We start from the raw sequence: 17,671 nt of genomic DNA, 5'->3' as shown, positions 1-17,671 counted from the left end.
TCTTATCTGTCAAATGGAAAGAAAAACCCAAGTCCATTGTACTATTATGAGTAATACACTAGGAAATGTATTTAAAGCTACTGGTTCAGAATGGACATATGATAAATAGTGCTGTTGTTTTTACTGGAATTATACAGACTCAGAGTCAAATACCAACTTACGTGCATTTTATTTGTCTTTGAGAAAAACCACTTAACCTCTCAGTTTCTTCACTGGAGACAATTGTACCTATCAGTCAAAAGGCTCTTTGTAGGATTAGAAAATGGCAATAACAATGTGTGAACAGTGAACCCCTGATGATTAATCACCATGAAGGATAAATTATGCTTAATGTTTTACATGTATCAATACATCTCATTCCCCAAACAACTTTATAAAACAGATGTTGTTACTATCATCTTTCTGTAGATGAGAGAACTGAGACACAGGTTATCTAATTTGTTTAGAATCAAACACTAAGTAAACTATAGTACTGATGTTTAAACTCAGGCAGTCTGGATTCAGAGTCTAAGCTCTTATAACAAAGAGAATGGAAATAAGTGCGAGACATCTGGCAAGTTCTTAACGTTACAATAAATGTTATTTCCTCCTCATTCCCTGTGTCAGAAGAGGGACCATGGTTTACTCTGTTTACCTCAGTAACTGACGCAGCACCGTGCCCAGCATCTAAGCAGGGGTGTGCTCAAGTGGCTCATACTGGAACCAGCTGTGCACCTTTCTTCCCAGCTCCACATCCTGTAATGTCACATCAGTAGCTTGAAATTGATTATGAGGAAGGACTTATATCACAGGAACAAGCCAATGTTAAAATAAGTCCTGGACTTCACAAGTCAATAAATTCCCTTTTTTTTTTTTTTTTTTTTTGCTTAAGCTACTTCAAGTTAGATTTCCATCATTTACGATCCAAAGAGATTAGTCTAAGAAATCTTTTATTTCAGATATTTTCAAGAAGGCGAAAGATGGGGAAATAATGCCATTCGGCAATATCCACAAAATTAGTTACCTAGGGAGAATTCCTGCAAGATTATAATAACCATGAGGCCTTCTTATTTGGGGGGAAGGTGGCATTTGTTCTAAAAGTTCTTCTTTACCACATTATATATTTACATACTCAGATCTGCTGTCCCATATGCTTATTAGCACACAATCTGAAGTAGGGGAAGAACCAAGCACATGGGTTTAAAAAAATTTTTTTTAATCTTTATTTATTTTTTGAGAGAGACAGAGACAGAGTGTGAGTGGGAGAGGAACAGAGAGGGAAGGAGACACAGAATCCAAAGCAGGCTCCAGGCTCTGAGTTGTTGGCATAGAGCCAGACGCAGGGCTTGAACTCATGAAGCGTGAGATCATGACCTGAGCCGAAGTCAGACGCTTAACCGACTGAGCCACCCAGGCACCCCAAGTGCAGGGGTTTTTAATGTGAGAATTTAACTACTGGCCACTGGAAGTATGAGATATTTTATGGATATGGATAGTTGATTACCAAATGGAGGCCGTCACTCCTATTATTGTTTTATTATGGTTCTAGCAGGGAGACAAGTTGTCCCTTTTGCCAAAGAATGCAGCAACAAAATAAAAAACAAAGAACTTCTCCTTTCTTTCACAGATGGCAGTGTGGGTGGTCATGAAGACCCATAAGATTTTAATTCATAAGACTCTACTTTATAAAAGTTTGTAACCATGCTTTGTACGTTCATTACATTTTATATTTTTCAAAGAACAAAGTTTTTTAAATACATTATTTCTTTTGAGCCTCATAATACCCCTAGCAAAGAAAGAGAGGTACAGAGAAGTTAAGTGACCTGTTCAATGTCACAGCTAGGTAATGGCAGAGATGAAATCATGATAACTCAGGGCTATTGTGGCAACCATTGATTTTGACGCTACCATGAGCTGCTGGTAAGTTTCAGATAGCATTTCTCTGGGTGGTTCACATTAGTCCTCCAGGTGTTTTGAGAAGCTGATCGAAGTAAAAAGTAGACTTAAAAGAAAGAATACAACAGAAATTTTCTCTTGCAGGAAATACAAGGGAAAATCTATGATAAAATGCATAATAATTAGCCAGAACTGGAGAAATGGCAGTTTAAGTAACACAGATGCCTGGTTATCTAAAGAAAAGAGTTTATTTCTCTAAAGAAAGTGTTTATTTTACTATCCTTTTTCTTTTCCTCATGACGGAAGCAAAACTAAGAAGGTGGCTCAGGAACTATTCAACCGTGCCATTTGGGTTTTAGAAAATTAGATTATTTGTGCTTAAGCATATGTCCTGATTATTAGGACATTTGTTCCTTTATGAAATATTTATTGAAAACTGAGTGTGTGCTAGTCACTATGCTCACTGCTGAGATAAATTCAAAGGTACTTAAGATAGAAAGTTTCTGCTTATAATTAATGAACATATAGCCAGAAACCTCAGAACCTAAGGGAGAGAGAGTTGATCTGTTGATAATATTCACGAAGTCTGAGTCTTAGTTTCTCTGTCTGTGAAACAGAAAAGAGTACAAGAGGTTTGGGGAGAAAACAAGCTACTAACTGGTGTTCAGTTCTGCTCAACAAATTTAAAATCTTCTAATTATTACTTAAAGTTTCTTGTTTCCACTTTGTTAATCCTTTGATATATTTGGAGAGCATCTGTGTTTGCCTTTCCTCACTGCTGACTAAATCACCATTTGGGGACTGATGGATATCCAGTAATCATTGGATATGGAAGGAAGGATTGGAACACCAAACCAGAAAACACTCCAGCCACAACCAATCCAAGTCAGCATCCTTCAGGCTTGTTGTGTAAAAGAGCATTCAGAAAGGTGGTAACTGGGAGTCCGTAGTCCATCCATCTGTACATGTTCCGGGAACTGGGACAAAACAGCGAGTCCACTGAATGATCCCTGGGAACCAGGGCTCCCATGAAAATAACACTAAGTATTTTGAAGGGCATAGGCAGATATTTTCCTCTTAAAAGACAACATAGGAAAAAGGGCCAATCAAGTTGACAAAAACAGCAATAGGATAAAGTGTCTACGAAATTACTGGGAAAATGTACATTCCAGCTGTTGCCCCACATTTTTTATTGTGATAAAATACACATAAAATAAGTTTATCATCTTCATACTTTTTTAGTGTATAGTTGAGTGGTATTAAGTACATTTATCTCCAGAACTATTTTCATCTAGTAAAACTGAAACTCTATTGTCATGAAACAAGAACACCTTATTTCCTGCACTCCCATCTCCTGGCAACCACCATTCTTTCTGTCTCTGATTTTAGCTAGTCTAGGCACCTCGTGTAAGTGCAATTGTATAGTATTTGTCGGTTTGTGATTGGCTTATTTCACTTAGCATAATGTCCTCAAGTTTCATCCATATTGTAACATTTATCAGAATTTTCTTCGAAAAACAAATTTTCCTTTCCTTTATAACCTGAATAATATTACATTATATACCACATTGTGCGTATCTTTTCATATGTTGATGGGCACTTTGCTTCCACGTTTTAACTACTGTGAATGATGCCGCTATATGTAGAGGTGTACAGATATTTCTTCAAGATCTGGCTTTCATTTCTTTTGCATATATACACAGAAGCAAAATTGCTGGATCTTATGATAAATCTATTTTTAATTTTGTGAGGAACCATCATACTGTTTTCCATAGTGGCTGCACCAATTTGCATTCCCACCAACAGTGCAAGAGGGTTCCCGTTTCTCCACATCCTCTCCAGCATCTATAGTCTCCTGATTTGTTCATTTGGGCCACTCTGACTGGCGTGAGGTGATATCTGAGTGTGGTTTTGATTTGTATTTCCCTGATGAGGAGCGACGTTGAGCATCTTTTCATGTGCCTGTTGGCCATCTGGATGTCTTCTTTAGAGAAGTGTCTATTCATGTTTTCTGCCCATTTCTTCACTGGATTATTTGTTTTCTGGGTGTGGAGTTTGGTGAGCTCTTTATAGATTTTGGATACTAGCCCTTTGTCCGATGTGTCATTTGCAAATATCTGTTCCCATTCCGTTGGTTGCCTTTTAGTTTTGTTGGTTGTTTCCTTTGCTGTGCAGAAGCTTTTTATCTTCATAAGGTCCCAGTAGTTCATTTTTGCTTTTAATTCCCTTTTGTTTTGGGGATGTGTCAAGTAAGAAATAGCTATGGCTGAGGTCAGAGAGGTCTTTTCCTGCTTTCTCCTCTAGGGTTTTGATGGTTTCCTGTCTCACATTCAGGTCCTTTATCCATTTTGAGTTTATTTTTGTGAATGGTGTGAGAAAGTGGTCTAGTTTCAATCTTCTGCATGTTGCTGTCCAGTTCTCCCAGCACCATTTGTTAAAGGGACTGTCTTTTTCCCATTGGATGTTCTTTCCTGCTTTGTCAAAGATTAGTTGGCCATATGTTTATGGGTCTAGTTCTGGGGTTTCTGTTCTATTCCATTGGTCTATGTGTCTGTTTTTGTGCCAATACCATGCTGTCTTGATGATGACAGCTTTGTAGTAGAGGCTAAAGTCTGGGATTGTGATGCCTCCTGCTTTGGTCTTCTTCTTCAAAATTCCTTTGGCTATTCGGGGCCTTTTGTGTTTCGATATGAATTTTAGGATTGCTTGTTCTAGTTTCGAGAAGAATGCTGGTGCAATTTTGATTGGGATTGCATTGAATGTGTAGATAGCTTTGGGTAGTATTGACATTTTGACAATATTTATTCTTCCAATCCATGAGCACGGAATGTTTTTCCATTTCTTTATATCTTCTTCAATTTCCTTCATAAGCTTTCTATAGTTTTCAGCATACAGATCTTTTACATCTTTGGTTAGATTTATTCCTAGGTATTTTATGCTTCTTGGTGCAGTTGTGAATGGGATCAGTTTCTTTATTTGTCTTTCTGTTGCTTCATTATTAGTGTATAAGAATGCAACTGATTTCTGTACATTGATTTTGTATCCTGCAACTTTGCTAAATTCATGTATCAGTTCTAGCAGACTTCTGGTGGAGTCTATCGGATTTTCCATGTATAATATCATGTCATCTGCAAAAAGTGAAAGCTTAACTTCATCTTTGCCAATTTTGATGCCTTTGATTTCCTTTTGTTGTCTGATTGCTGATGCTAGAACTTCCAACACTATGTGAAACAACAGCGGTGAGAGTGGACATCCCTGTCGTGTTCCTGATCTCAGGAAAAAGCTCTCAGTTTTTCCCGTTGAGGATTATGTTAGCTGTGGGCTTTTCATAAATGGCTTTTATGATGTTTAAGTATGTCCCTTCTATCCCGACTTTCTCGAGGGTTTTTATTAAGAAACGTTGCTGAATTTTATCAAAGGCGTTTTCTGCATCGATTGACAGGATCATATGGTTCTTATCTTTTCTTTTATTAATGTGATGTATCACATTGATGATTTGCGAATGTTGAACCAGCCCTGCATCCCAGGAATGAATCCTACTTGATCATGGTGAATAATTCTTTTTATATGCTGTTGAATTCGATTTGCTAGTATCTTATTGAGAATTTTTGCATCCATATTCATCAGGGATATTGGCCTGTAGTTCTCTTTTTTTTACTGGGTCTCTGTCTGGTTTAGGAATCAAAGTAATACTGGCTTCATAGAATGAGTCTGGAAGATTTCCTTCCCTTTCTATTTTTTGGAATAGCTTGAGAAGGATAGGTATTATCTCTGCTTTAAACGTCTGGTAGAACTCCCCTGGGAAGCCATCTGGTCCTGGACTCTTATTTGTTGGGAGATTTTTGATGACTGATTCAATTTCTTCGCTGGTTATGGGTCTGTTCAAGCTTTCTATTTCCTCCTGATTGAGTTTTGGAAGCTTGTGGGTGTTTAGGAATTTGTCCATTTCTTCCAGGTTATCTAGTTCGTTGGCATATAATTTTTCATAGTATTCCCTGAAAATTGCTTGTATCTCTGAGGGATTGGTTGTAATAATTCCATTTTCATTCATGATTTTATCTATTTGGGTCATCTCCCTTTTCTTTTTGAGAAGCCTGGCTAGAGGTTTATCAATTTTGTTTCTTTTTTCAAAAAACCAACTCTTGGTTTCGTTGATCTGCTCTATAGTTTTTTTAGATTCTATATTGTTTATTTCTGATCTGATCTTTATTATTTCTCTTCTTCTGCTGGATTTAGGCTGTCTTTGCTGTTCTGCTTCTATTTCCTTTAGGTGTGTTGTTAGATTTTGTATTTGGGATTTTTCTTGTTTCTTGAGATAGGCTTGGATTGCAATGTATTTTCCTCTCAGGACTGCCTTCGCTGCGTCCCAAAGCATTTGGATTGTTGTATTTTCATTTTCATTTGTTTCCATATATTTTTAAATTTCTTCTCTAATTGCCTGGTTGACCCATTCATTCTTTAGTAGGGTGTTCTTTAACCTCCATGCTTTTGGAGGTTTTCCAGACTTTTTCCTGTGGTTGATTTCAAGCTTCATAGCATTGTGGTCTGAAAGTATGGTATGCATGGTATGATTTCAATTCTTGTATACTTATGAAGGGCTGTTTTGTGACCCAGTATGTGATCTATCTTGGAGAATGTTCCATGTGCACTCGAGAAGAAAGTATATTCTGTTGCTTTCTATGCAGAGTTCTAAATATATCTGTCAAGTCCATCTGATCCAATGTATCATTCAGGGCCCTTGTTTCTTTATTGACCGTGTGTCTAGATGATCTATCCATTTCTGTAAGTGGAGTGTTAAAGTTCCCTGCAATTACCACATTCTTATCAATAAGGTTGCTTATGTTTGTGAGTAATTGTTTTATATATTTGGGGGCTCCTGTATTCGGCGCATAGACATTTATAATTGTTAGCTCTTCCTGATGGATAGACCCTGTGATTATTATATAATGCCTTCTTCATCTCTTGTTACAGCCTTTAATTTAACGTCTAGTTTGTCTGATATAAGTATGGCTACTCCAGCTTTCTTTGGACTTCCAGTGGCATGATAAATAGTTCTCCACGGTGAGGTTTAATTTGCTGACAAGGGCCTAGCAGTGCTGATGGGATCCACTTCCTTCAAATCAACACCAAAGGTCAGTTCCATGTGCTCAGAGGCTCTCTTGAGGATCTCATTGAAATGATACTTGTACTTTCTGGATGACAAACTTCAGCATGTCTGCCTTCGTAATTGGCTCTTTCTTTTGATACTTCTGCAGCAGGAACTGCACCAACCAAACCACCTTTTGTTTAATGGGTCTCTGCATGAGACCTCAGTGCCATTAGAGGATTTTGGGCTTCCCTCCTCTTGGCTTTTGGCACCTTCATCCAAATCGGTGCATGAAACAGCTACACTGGCACTGGCAGGAGAGGGGTTCACTCAGCCGCCTTAGGACAGCTGGGTGTCACAGCAGCAGGCAGATTCTGAGGTCTATCCCCAGAGAGAGGGCAGGCAGGGCAGGAGGACTCTCCCGATGCTGCTGCTGCTCCTGCAGTAGCCTGAGTGCCCCCCCAGACCCCGGGTCTCACCACGGGCCTGGTGGTGTTTCTCAAGGGCATGGAGCTTACCCTTCTGACCTCTAGGCATGGTGGCTCTGGTCAGGGATAGCAGGCAGGAGCGCAAGCAGTTACGTTGGTGAAGAGGTTTGAGAAGGCTTTAGCGTTAGCTCTTCTTTAAATGTTGTGTGTAACTTACCAGTGAAGCCATCAAATTCAGGGTTCTTCTTTGTTGGGAGATTTTTGATGATTGATTCAATCTTCTTACTAGTTATAGGTCCGTTCCTTTTTCTATTTCTTTGTGATTCAATCTTGGTAGATTTTGTGTTTCTAGGAAAGTGTCCATCTCAACTAAGTTTATCCAATTTGTTGGTGTATAATTTTCACAGCACTCGCTTATAATCCTTTTTCTTTCTGTAGAACCAGTAGTAATGTCCCTACTTTCATTTCTGGTTTTAGTAATTTGGCTGGTCTCTGTTTCTTTAGTTAATCTAGCTAAAGGTTTGTCTGTTTTGTTGATCTTTGTTAAGAACCAACTTTTAAATTTGTTGATTTTATCTGTTATTTTTATTTTTCTTTCTTTCATCTCTACTTTAATTTTTATTATTTCTTTCCTTCTGCTAGCTTTGAGTTTAATTTGTCCTTCTTTTTCTAGCTTTTGAAGTTGTAGAATTAGGTTGTTCGTTGAGATTTCATTTTTTAATATGTGCTTATAGTTATACATTTCCCCTTGTTATTATCACTGTGTTCCAGATGTTTTGGTATGTTGTATCTTCATCTTTATCCATCTCTAAGTATTTTATAATTTCCTTTGTGATTTTTCCTTTGGTTCATTTATTGTTTGAGTGTGTCACTTAATTGCCACAAATTTGTGACATTTCTAGTTTTATTTATGTTATGATTTATAACTTCATTTCGTCAGAAAAGATACTGTGCATGATATGTGTCTTTTAAAATATTGAACTTAATTTTGTGGCCTCAAATATGGTCTGTCCTGGAGAATGCCCCATGTGCAATTGAGAAGAATGTGTATGCACTTACGACTGTGAAGTATGTTCTGTATGTATTTACTTTGTTTATGGTGTTGTTCAAATACTCAGTTTACTTACATTCTTTTTTTAAAGTTTTTATTTAAATTCAAGTTAGTTAACATACAGTGTATTATTAGTTTCAGGTGTACAATTTAGTGATTCAGCACATACATATGATACCTGGTGCTTATCATAAGTGCACTCCTTAACCCCATCACCTATTAAGCTATACTCCCACCTGCCTCCCTTCTGGTAACCATCAGTTTATTCTCTCTAGTTAAGAATCTGTTTCTTGGTTTGCCTCTTTCCTTTTTTTCCCCATGATCATTTGTTTTGTTTCTTAAATTCCACATATGAGTGAAATCATATGGTATTTGTCTTTCTCTGACTGACTTATTTTGCTTAGCCTGATACTCTCTAGCTACGTCCACGTTGTTGCAAATGGCAAGACTTTTGTCTGGTTCTTCTATCTGTTATTGAGAATGGTGTTTTGAATTATTCGATCTATTTCTCTCTTCAGTTATGTCAATTTTTGCTTCATATATTTTCATGGTCTGTTATTAACTGTGTGAATTATTATTAAATCTCTGTGCTACAGCATGGAGCCTGCTTGGGATTCTCCCTCTCTGTCTCTCTCTCTCTCTTTATCTTTCTCTCTGTCCCTCCCCTACTCTTTCTCTCTGTCTCAAAATAAATAAATAAACATTAAAAAAATGACCCTCTATTTCTCGACAGTCTTTGTCTTCTACTGAGAATGCCTCCTGGAGACTACAGTCCTAGCATGTTGGACAAGGACTGGACTATTGAAAACACCTTCATTGTGAAAACACCTTCATGAAACAGTTGAAACTCTGAGGAATTTGAAGCTCACTGTCTTTTGATAGTCACTTTTCTGTTGATGGACTCATTCTTTTGCTGTGAATTATATTGGATAGCAAGGCTTATCACCTTCTTTCTCTCACATGAGCTTGGTCTTAATCATTTTTCACCTTTAAGATCTCTTCTCTAGTTCCTTCAGATTTGGTCTGATAATAGTGACCATTATCTACAGGTTCTGGTTAATAACTACATTTCCTCCATCTGTTTACTCCAGCATCATGTTCTGTTCCAGCACTGCTCGCTAGAAGTTGCTGCGGTGATGGTCATGTTCTATAATCTGCACTGTCCAATATGGTAGCCATTAAGTTGTGTGACTGGGGAACTTAATTTTTAATATTATTTAATTTTAGTTTATTTAACCGCATATGGGTAGTGGCTATCATATTGCAGAGCGCAATTAATTCTACCTTTCTTTCTGCTCAGCCATTTCTAGGCTAAAGAGTAGCAGTTCAGAGATGATTTGGATAAGAAAGCTATCTAGACAGTCTGCTACCATGGCCTAGGCCCCAAAGACCCTGTTATGTTTGTTTTTTCTAAGACAGAAGTGACTTGGCAGCGTTACGGTAGGATGTGATCAGATGAAGACTAAGAACGTCTGGGCCATGATAAACATGGAAGATAAGAACAGTGATGTAAGAGGATGATTTTGGATGGCCTTGTTTTACCTCATGAATGTAAGAAAAGATAAAATGTGCTGGAAGTAGAGGTAATCCATGAAATGCAAAGAAAATACACACAGTGAACAGAACATTTGAAGGGACACTAAGCCTAACATTTTATGAATACCTCTTGTGCCCCAGGCATTGTACTAAGCCATATGTATGCATCATTTCATTTAATCTTTACAATAAACCCATGAATTGGATATTATTACATTCCTCCTTTTTTGGATGATGAATCAGAATGTCACACAACTACTCAGTGGAGGATCCAAGACCTCAAATAGGTCAGCCTGCATCCCAAGCCTCTGTATGTGTTTACCTGTAAACTGGGAAGTGAGGGATGGAGGGTGTAATTCCAACTCCACTGCCACCATGTGTGATATTGTGCAAATAAGCTAATCTCTCCGGGCTTCAGCTGCTTTATTTGTAAAATTCAGAGGTTGGATTCATTGGTTTCTGTCTTAGCTTTTCAATCCTAATACTGATACTCAAATCACCTCTAGTTCTTTGTGGATTTCAACATATCAAATGTTGCTGGCAAATATATATATATATATATATATATATATATATATATATATTATTGGCTGCTTTTCTTTTGTTCTGCCTCCCTCCCCTCTTTTTTGGCCTATGAACCACAAAAGGATTTGATTTGGATAGCAATAACATTCCCAGATTTTCTCTGTGGGTCAGACATTAAAAAGGATTGTTTAGCATTCTTCTACAAATGTTAAAGAGACATTTTCTTTTGAAACATATGAACACACACATGATCTTAGTGATACCTTGCCAGCAACATAAACTGTCATAAATTGCTGTCCTGGAGTGGGAATTCATTACTGGGGGGAGGGGGGAGCTTTCTGTGGGGACAGAGAGTAGTTGCCAGTCTCTAGGAGGGTTTTTTTTTTCCCCAAAAGCATATCCAATAGCACAATAGAAATCTGCTATTTGGAAAAACATGGAGGGGGGGCATTTTATTTTGCTAATATTAAGTAAACCTCTATGAAAATCTGCTTAGCTCATGAGGAATATATGGAAGTAGTGATTCTGTGTGGGAAGAGGGAAAGATCCATAATATTAGAGAAGGAAAATGAGGAGGGATTAGTATTTTGTAGAGAGGGTATGTAAGTAAATTTTTTAAAAGTTAGAAGGTTATTATTTTCTTTCCTCCTTATTATAATTATAAAGGAAATAATGCTTATTTTAAATAGTCAAATTATTTAGAAATTTATAAGGAAAAAATTTATTCTTGTTCATAAAAACCCATACACACATATCCAATTTATTGTCATAAAGTTATATGTAATCTATAATAAGCAGCTATGTGGTATGTAATATTCCATAATATACATAGTCAACCATTCCCTTATTGGTGTAGGATATTTTATGTGTATCAAAAAAAGGTGAGAAAAGTCAGCCTTATATTCACATCTGATAAAGAAACTTGAAGATGTGGGGGGCACCTGGGTGGCTCAGTCAGTTGAGCGTCCAACTTCGGCTCAGGTTATGATCTCACAGCTGGTAAGTTCGAGTCCCTCATTGGACTCTGCTGACAGCTCAGAGCCTGGAGCCTGCTTTGGATTCTGTGTCTCCCTCTCTCTCTGCCCCTAACCCACTCGCATTCTCTGTCTCTCTCAAAAATAAATAAACATTAAAAACATTAAAAAAAAAAAGAAACCTGAAGATTTGGATTGATGGGGGGCTGAAAGCTAGATTAGGCAGCTCCTGGGACTGTGCAGCCAGGACTGCCTTAAAGATAGACAGTTCACATGGCAGAAACAGAGTAAATTCCTAACATCATAAAGGTATAGGATGAGAGAGCTAAAAGGGATTTAAAATAAGTAAGTCCAGTCCCCTGATTTTACCAAGGAGGAAATTGAGGCCCATGGAGGTTATCTTTCTCAAGGTCGCATAACTAGTGAAGTGTCACCGTTCTGATTAAAGTCTCATGGCTCTAGACTAGGTTTCTTTGAAAAAGAAATGTAATAAAAGGACATTATATTCCACCTATGATCAGGTGCTGAAGTGTTTCTTCCTCTGAGTGGTTGTAGCTGTGTGCAGACAGGTTTTAAAGTCCTACGTACTCATAGTATGGCTCCCATTTTTGTCATTTTCCAAAAACACTTTCCCATTTACTCTGTATTTGGACATATCATTTTTGCATTAATGTGAGCATTCAAAGACTATTACTGAACCTTCTCTGCTACCTGGGGAGGCAGCAGAGTGTAATGATTAAAAGCCCAGATTCCAATTCTTGCTCTGCCTCTTCCTAGTTGCATGGCCTTGGGTAAATGAATCTAATCTTCAGTATCCTGTCTCTAATGGAAGAGAATAATTCTATTCCATTATATTGTTGCTATGAGGATTAAAGTAGATAATACAGATAAAGTAACTGTCAAGTAAACTTCAGCTATCACTACATGTCAGATATTGTGCGGGTCCCAGAGATAAGCAACGAACAAGATACACATATGGTCCCAATTCTTAAAGAGCCGATCATATACTTGAAATTCTCTGAATTAAATCTACATTTTCATTGGTCTGTGCCTTTCTACAAGATACTAATTCCTTTTGTTTGATCCTTCTTTGCCCATTCAGTGTTCATTACTTGCCATCAAAGCACTGTTTTCTTTTAAGACCCACTGGAAATCCTATCTCTTCCTTCCATGTTACCCCAGCTGGAAGTCCTATGTCTTTATTTATACTTCCATAATCCCACAGCATGTGGTTTGATAGCATTTTTCGCTATCTTGTGTCAGATGTAATCATGTGTGTCTTCTTTAATCTTGGTAGTCAGTGCTCAGTAATTGGTAAACTCAGTTCTATCACTAACCTTGTCACACATTATTATTATACTGGTAACTATCCTATTACAGAACCACAAACTAAGGTTCAAAAAGATGAATTCAGCTACCTAAAACCTACCAGCTAGTAAGAAGTAAAATCAGGGCTAGAATACAGGTCTCCCAACAACACCTCTGGAAATGGACTTATCTCTACACTTGCCTCAACTTGGACAAGTTACTCAGCTATAGTTTCTTCATCTGCAAGTGAACAAGAAAAATGGTGGTGAACACGTGGTAGAGAAATATATAATTACAGGGGCACCTGGGTGGCTCAGTTGTTTGAATGTCCGACTTTGGCTTGGGTCATGATCTCGCAGTTCGTGAGTTCGAGCCCCACATTGGGCTCGCTGCTGTCAGTGCAGAGCCTGCTTTGGATCCTCTGTCCCATTCTCTCTGCTCTTGCCCCACTTGTGCTCTCTCAAAAAGAAACATCAAAAATTTTCAAAAAAAAGAGTGTTTCATGATTTGTCTCTCTCTTAAAAAAAAAAGATACAGTACAATTAGATGCTATAAAAACACTTAATAAAATAAACATTTTCCTCTGTTTATTACTGATCCACTGTGTATGAGACATACATGGTAGATCTGACTCTTGGCTGATTAGTCAGCCAGTGGCCAAATAAGAGGCATGTCCTTGTGTCCTGAAGCCAAATCCAGTGGTCGTTCCAATATAACACATGTGTCTGTTGGCATAAGCTATCTCTTATCCATCATCTCCTATTCATCTCCAGCCTTTGAATTGAAAGGGATCCCATATTCATTGTCCATGTTATTTTTGTTTGAATGGATATTTAGAAGTAGGGGAATCTTTTAAAAGAATAATTCAGCTGGTAAATGATCGGAGCAACTGGTTTCCATTGCCATTGAAGCATACCATATCTTACCTCCCAACCCTCAATATTCTAGCCTTACTAGTCTCTTTTATTCATACTGAAGTGCTTTAAGTGATCCCCCACCCCTGCTTTTTTTTAGTGATTCCTGGTCAAAAAGCAAACCAGTTTTTAGGGTGCCACTAATGACCTATAAATCAGTATTTCAGGCCTGACTGGTATCTTTTCCATTGAAAAATTAAGTACTCTACTGGAGTTTTTCATGTTAAAGTACATAAATATCTAAATACTTAATAAAATACTTCCATGACTTCTGAAATATTTTAGGGCCATATTCTGTTTGGCAGACACATTACAGAATTGGCCTTTCTCTTCCTCTGTGTGTGTGTGTGTGTGTGTGTGTGTGCATCCTTATTATTTTTAAATTATTTGCTTCTACCACTCTATCTCTGCTTCTCAGTTTTATAATGTTTTCTTTAAAAATGCAGCACAAAACTAAGATGTACCTTACTTAGTTGGGTGTGAACATATAGGACAGAATCAGTAACACAGCAAACTGGATTCACCAAAAGTGGAGCCATTTTATCCCTACCCTGGAGGTATTGCCTGAGGTCAGAGCTTTTCCTGCTCTCTTGAGTATTCAGTGAAAACCAAATATTCACTATACATAATGGAGATTAGGACACGAAATAAGTAAAACCAGGATATGTCCTCCATGGAGTTGCCTCTCTGGAAATCAAAATTACACTAAGAAAAGCTTTAGAAAGGTAAACACAAGTGAGGGCAAAGTAAGACAGAATAGATGGTACACCAAGGACACTGACTCAGGTACAGTGAAAGTGATCTGGTGAAAAAGATGAGATGCCACCTCACACCTGTCAGAATGGCTAAAATTAACTCAGGAAACAATAGATGTTGGCAAGGATGCAGAGAAAGGGGAACCCTTTTGCCCTGCTGGTGGGAATGCAGACTGGTGCAGCCATTCTGGAAAACAGTATGGCGGTTCCTCAGAAAAATTAAAAGAACTACCCTAAGACCCAGCAATTGCACTACTAGGTATTTATCCAAAGGATACAAAAATGCTGATTTAAAAGGACACATGCACCCCAATGTTTATAGCAGTGCTATCAACAATAACCAAGCCATGGAAAGAGCCCAAATGTATATCGACTGATGAATGGATAATATATATACAATGGAACACTACTTGGTGAGGAAAACAACACATCCACGACATTTGCCGTTCACGACTATGTGGATGGAACTAAAAGGGTATTATGCTAAGTGAAATAAGTCAGAGAAAGACAGATATCGTATGATTTCATTCATATATGGAATTTGAGAAACACAACAGATGAACATAGGGGAAGGGAAGGGAAAATAAGATAAAAACAGGAGGCAAACCATAAGAGACTCTTCAAAAAAATTTACATTTTTTTTTTATTTTTAATATTTATTTTTGAGAGAGACAGAGTGTGAGTGGGGGAGGGGCAGAGAGCGAGAGGGAGACACAGAATCTGAAACAGGCTCCAGGCTCTGAGCTGTCAGCACAGAGCCCAACAGGGGGCTTGAACTTGGGAATGGTGAGATCATGACTTAAGCTGAAGATGGACGACTGAGCCACCCAGGCGCCTCTTAAATGTTTATTTATTTTGAGAGAGAGAAAAAAGAGTATGAGTGGGGGAGGGGTGGAGAGAGAGGAAGATAGAATCTCAAGCAGGCTCCGCTCTGTCAGAGCAGAGCCCAAGGTGGAGCTTGAACTCATGAACTGTGAGATCATGACCTGAACCGAAATCAAGAGTCGGTGGCTGAATTGACTGAGCCACCCAGGTGCCCCCAGACTCGTAAATACAGAGAACAAACTGAGGCTTGCTAGAAGGGAGATAGGTGGGGGGATGGGTTAAATGGATGATGGGCATTTGGGATGAGCACTGGGTGTCATATGTAAGAGATGAACGAACCACTGGGCTCAACTCCTGAAGTCAAGACTACACTGTATGTTAACTAAGTTGAATTAAAAAAAAAAAAAAAAAGGCTAGTAAGTAGTACAATCAGAATTCAACCCAAGGTCTGACTTCAAATATTCCTATGCTTTTCACTTTATTAAGTACTGCAGGCAAACATTATTGCTTTGTATCTCCTGTGTTTTGTTTTTAATGAGATGATAATTAAGGAAAGTATCCTTTGATTTTTGTTATGAGAAACGCTGGGCACTAGATCTGCATGAAGGTGATATAATTTATGATTAAGTGGAAGTTTGTTTTCAATGTCCTGTTTGACTCTAGCATTTGTGATCATACTAAGTCTGACACTGGAGGAAACAGCAGGCCCCTGAGAAGAGAAAGGGCCTGGGGCACTGGCCCAGATTCCTTGCTTCACCGGGCTACATGCAGATTCTAGAAGCACACCTGGACCCAGGTTCACACCAGTGTTCGGTCACTCAGGCCTCATGACCCCAGGCAGGAGGCACACTAGACATGTCCTCTTGCCCATGACCAGTCCGAGGTATTTCCTGTGCTCAGAGAGCATCAACCTTTTCTAAATTCCATCAAAAAGAGTAACTCAATAAGCAAGAAGAAACAAGTTCCGAGTGCAGCTGTTAACCATCTTATTTTAAAATGCAGTCCTACCTGCCATAGCAACACACTTGCTCATCACAAAGCCATTCTTAGATCTGTGATCTATGACAAGGCTCATGACCCCACCTGTGAGCTCCCCAGACATAAACTTATCATATCAAACAGATGGGTAATAACATGGAACTTTCACTCTAATAAAAATTGCCTCCTCCTTTTATCGGTGGGTCAGATCAGACCAGACACCAAAGAGTGTTCTCAGATCTAGCCAAACACAGAAAGCTGCTTTTGTTGTACAAAGGGTAATGGAAAATGGTTAAGGAAATATTTTCCAAGCTTAAGACCTATCCAAGACCAACACATTCGGCCTTTTTTTTATAAGTGCATAGGCTTTGTTCAAAGTCAGGCTGTTGTTTGACCTCAAAGCAAAGATGATTCATCCTCTAATAAAGAAAGGCTTTTATATTTATGGAGTAATGAAATTCAAAAATATCTTAAAGCTCATCCAGGCCAATCTCCTTGCCATACCAAAAACATTTTCTGAAGTACAAATGATGGATGGGACCACCAATGGTTTAAAAATATTAAAAATTTTTTTTTAATTGTGAAATAATCTCAGTAGTATAGCAAACCCCGGATTTAACAAAAAAATTTTGACAGATATTCAAAAAAAATAAAGTTTTTGGGGCACCTGATGTCTTGACCTCCGCTCAGGTCATGATCCCACTGTTTGTGAGATCAAACCCTGCATTGGGCCCTGCGTTAACAGTGCAGAACCTGCTTAAGATTCTCTCTCCCTCTCTTTCCCTCTCTCTATGCCCCTCCTCTCTCTCTGTCTCTCAAAAATAAATAAATAAACTTGAGAAAATAAATTTAAAAAATAAAATTTTACATATACAGACATGTGTATACATACACACCTATGTCATATATGCATATATATATTTATATATCTATAGATAGTACTGCTTTTTATTGTAAATTTTACATAAATGGTATCAAGAGGGGTGTATATCTATTTTCAACTTGACTGTTTTCATTCAACATTATGCTTTTTTCTAGATTTATCCAGGCTAAACACATTATGCCAACATGTTTATTTCATTTAAGTAACTATTCAGTATTCCATTATATGGATATATCAGGATGACTATATAATTTATTATCAAAGCACCCTCTTTTGAGAATTAAAATAGGGTCAATTAATACTGACATCAATGTAATAGGAGTAACTTAGGATTATCCCAGGTAAATCAGGAGGTAAGGTCACCCTAAGTATGCTACCGTTTTTATGCATCTGTATTGACTGACATTTATATTGTTTCCAACTTCAGGTAGTATAAGCAGTGATGCAGTGACCATTTTCAAACATGTATCCTGATGTCCAAGTGCAAGTTTTTTCTAACATTCTACTTCTGAGCCTTAGATATGTATGTTTTC

The 17,671-nt window shown here is 37.9% G+C and overlaps 1 pseudogene; it reads right to left on the bottom strand.

Annotated features, from left to right (window-relative positions):
- LOC115519779 overlaps positions 1 to 7,498 on the bottom strand; it is an 80,526-nt pseudogene extending 73,028 nt beyond the window's left edge.
- Between the last annotated feature and the right edge of the window lie 10,173 nt (positions 7,499 to 17,671).

The sequence above is a fragment of the Lynx canadensis genome, chromosome C1, assembly GCF_007474595.2.
Source record: "Lynx canadensis isolate LIC74 chromosome C1, mLynCan4.pri.v2, whole genome shotgun sequence".
Taxonomy (NCBI): Eukaryota; Metazoa; Chordata; class Mammalia; order Carnivora; family Felidae; genus Lynx; species Lynx canadensis.
This window is presented reverse-complemented; position numbering and strand designations above follow the sequence as displayed.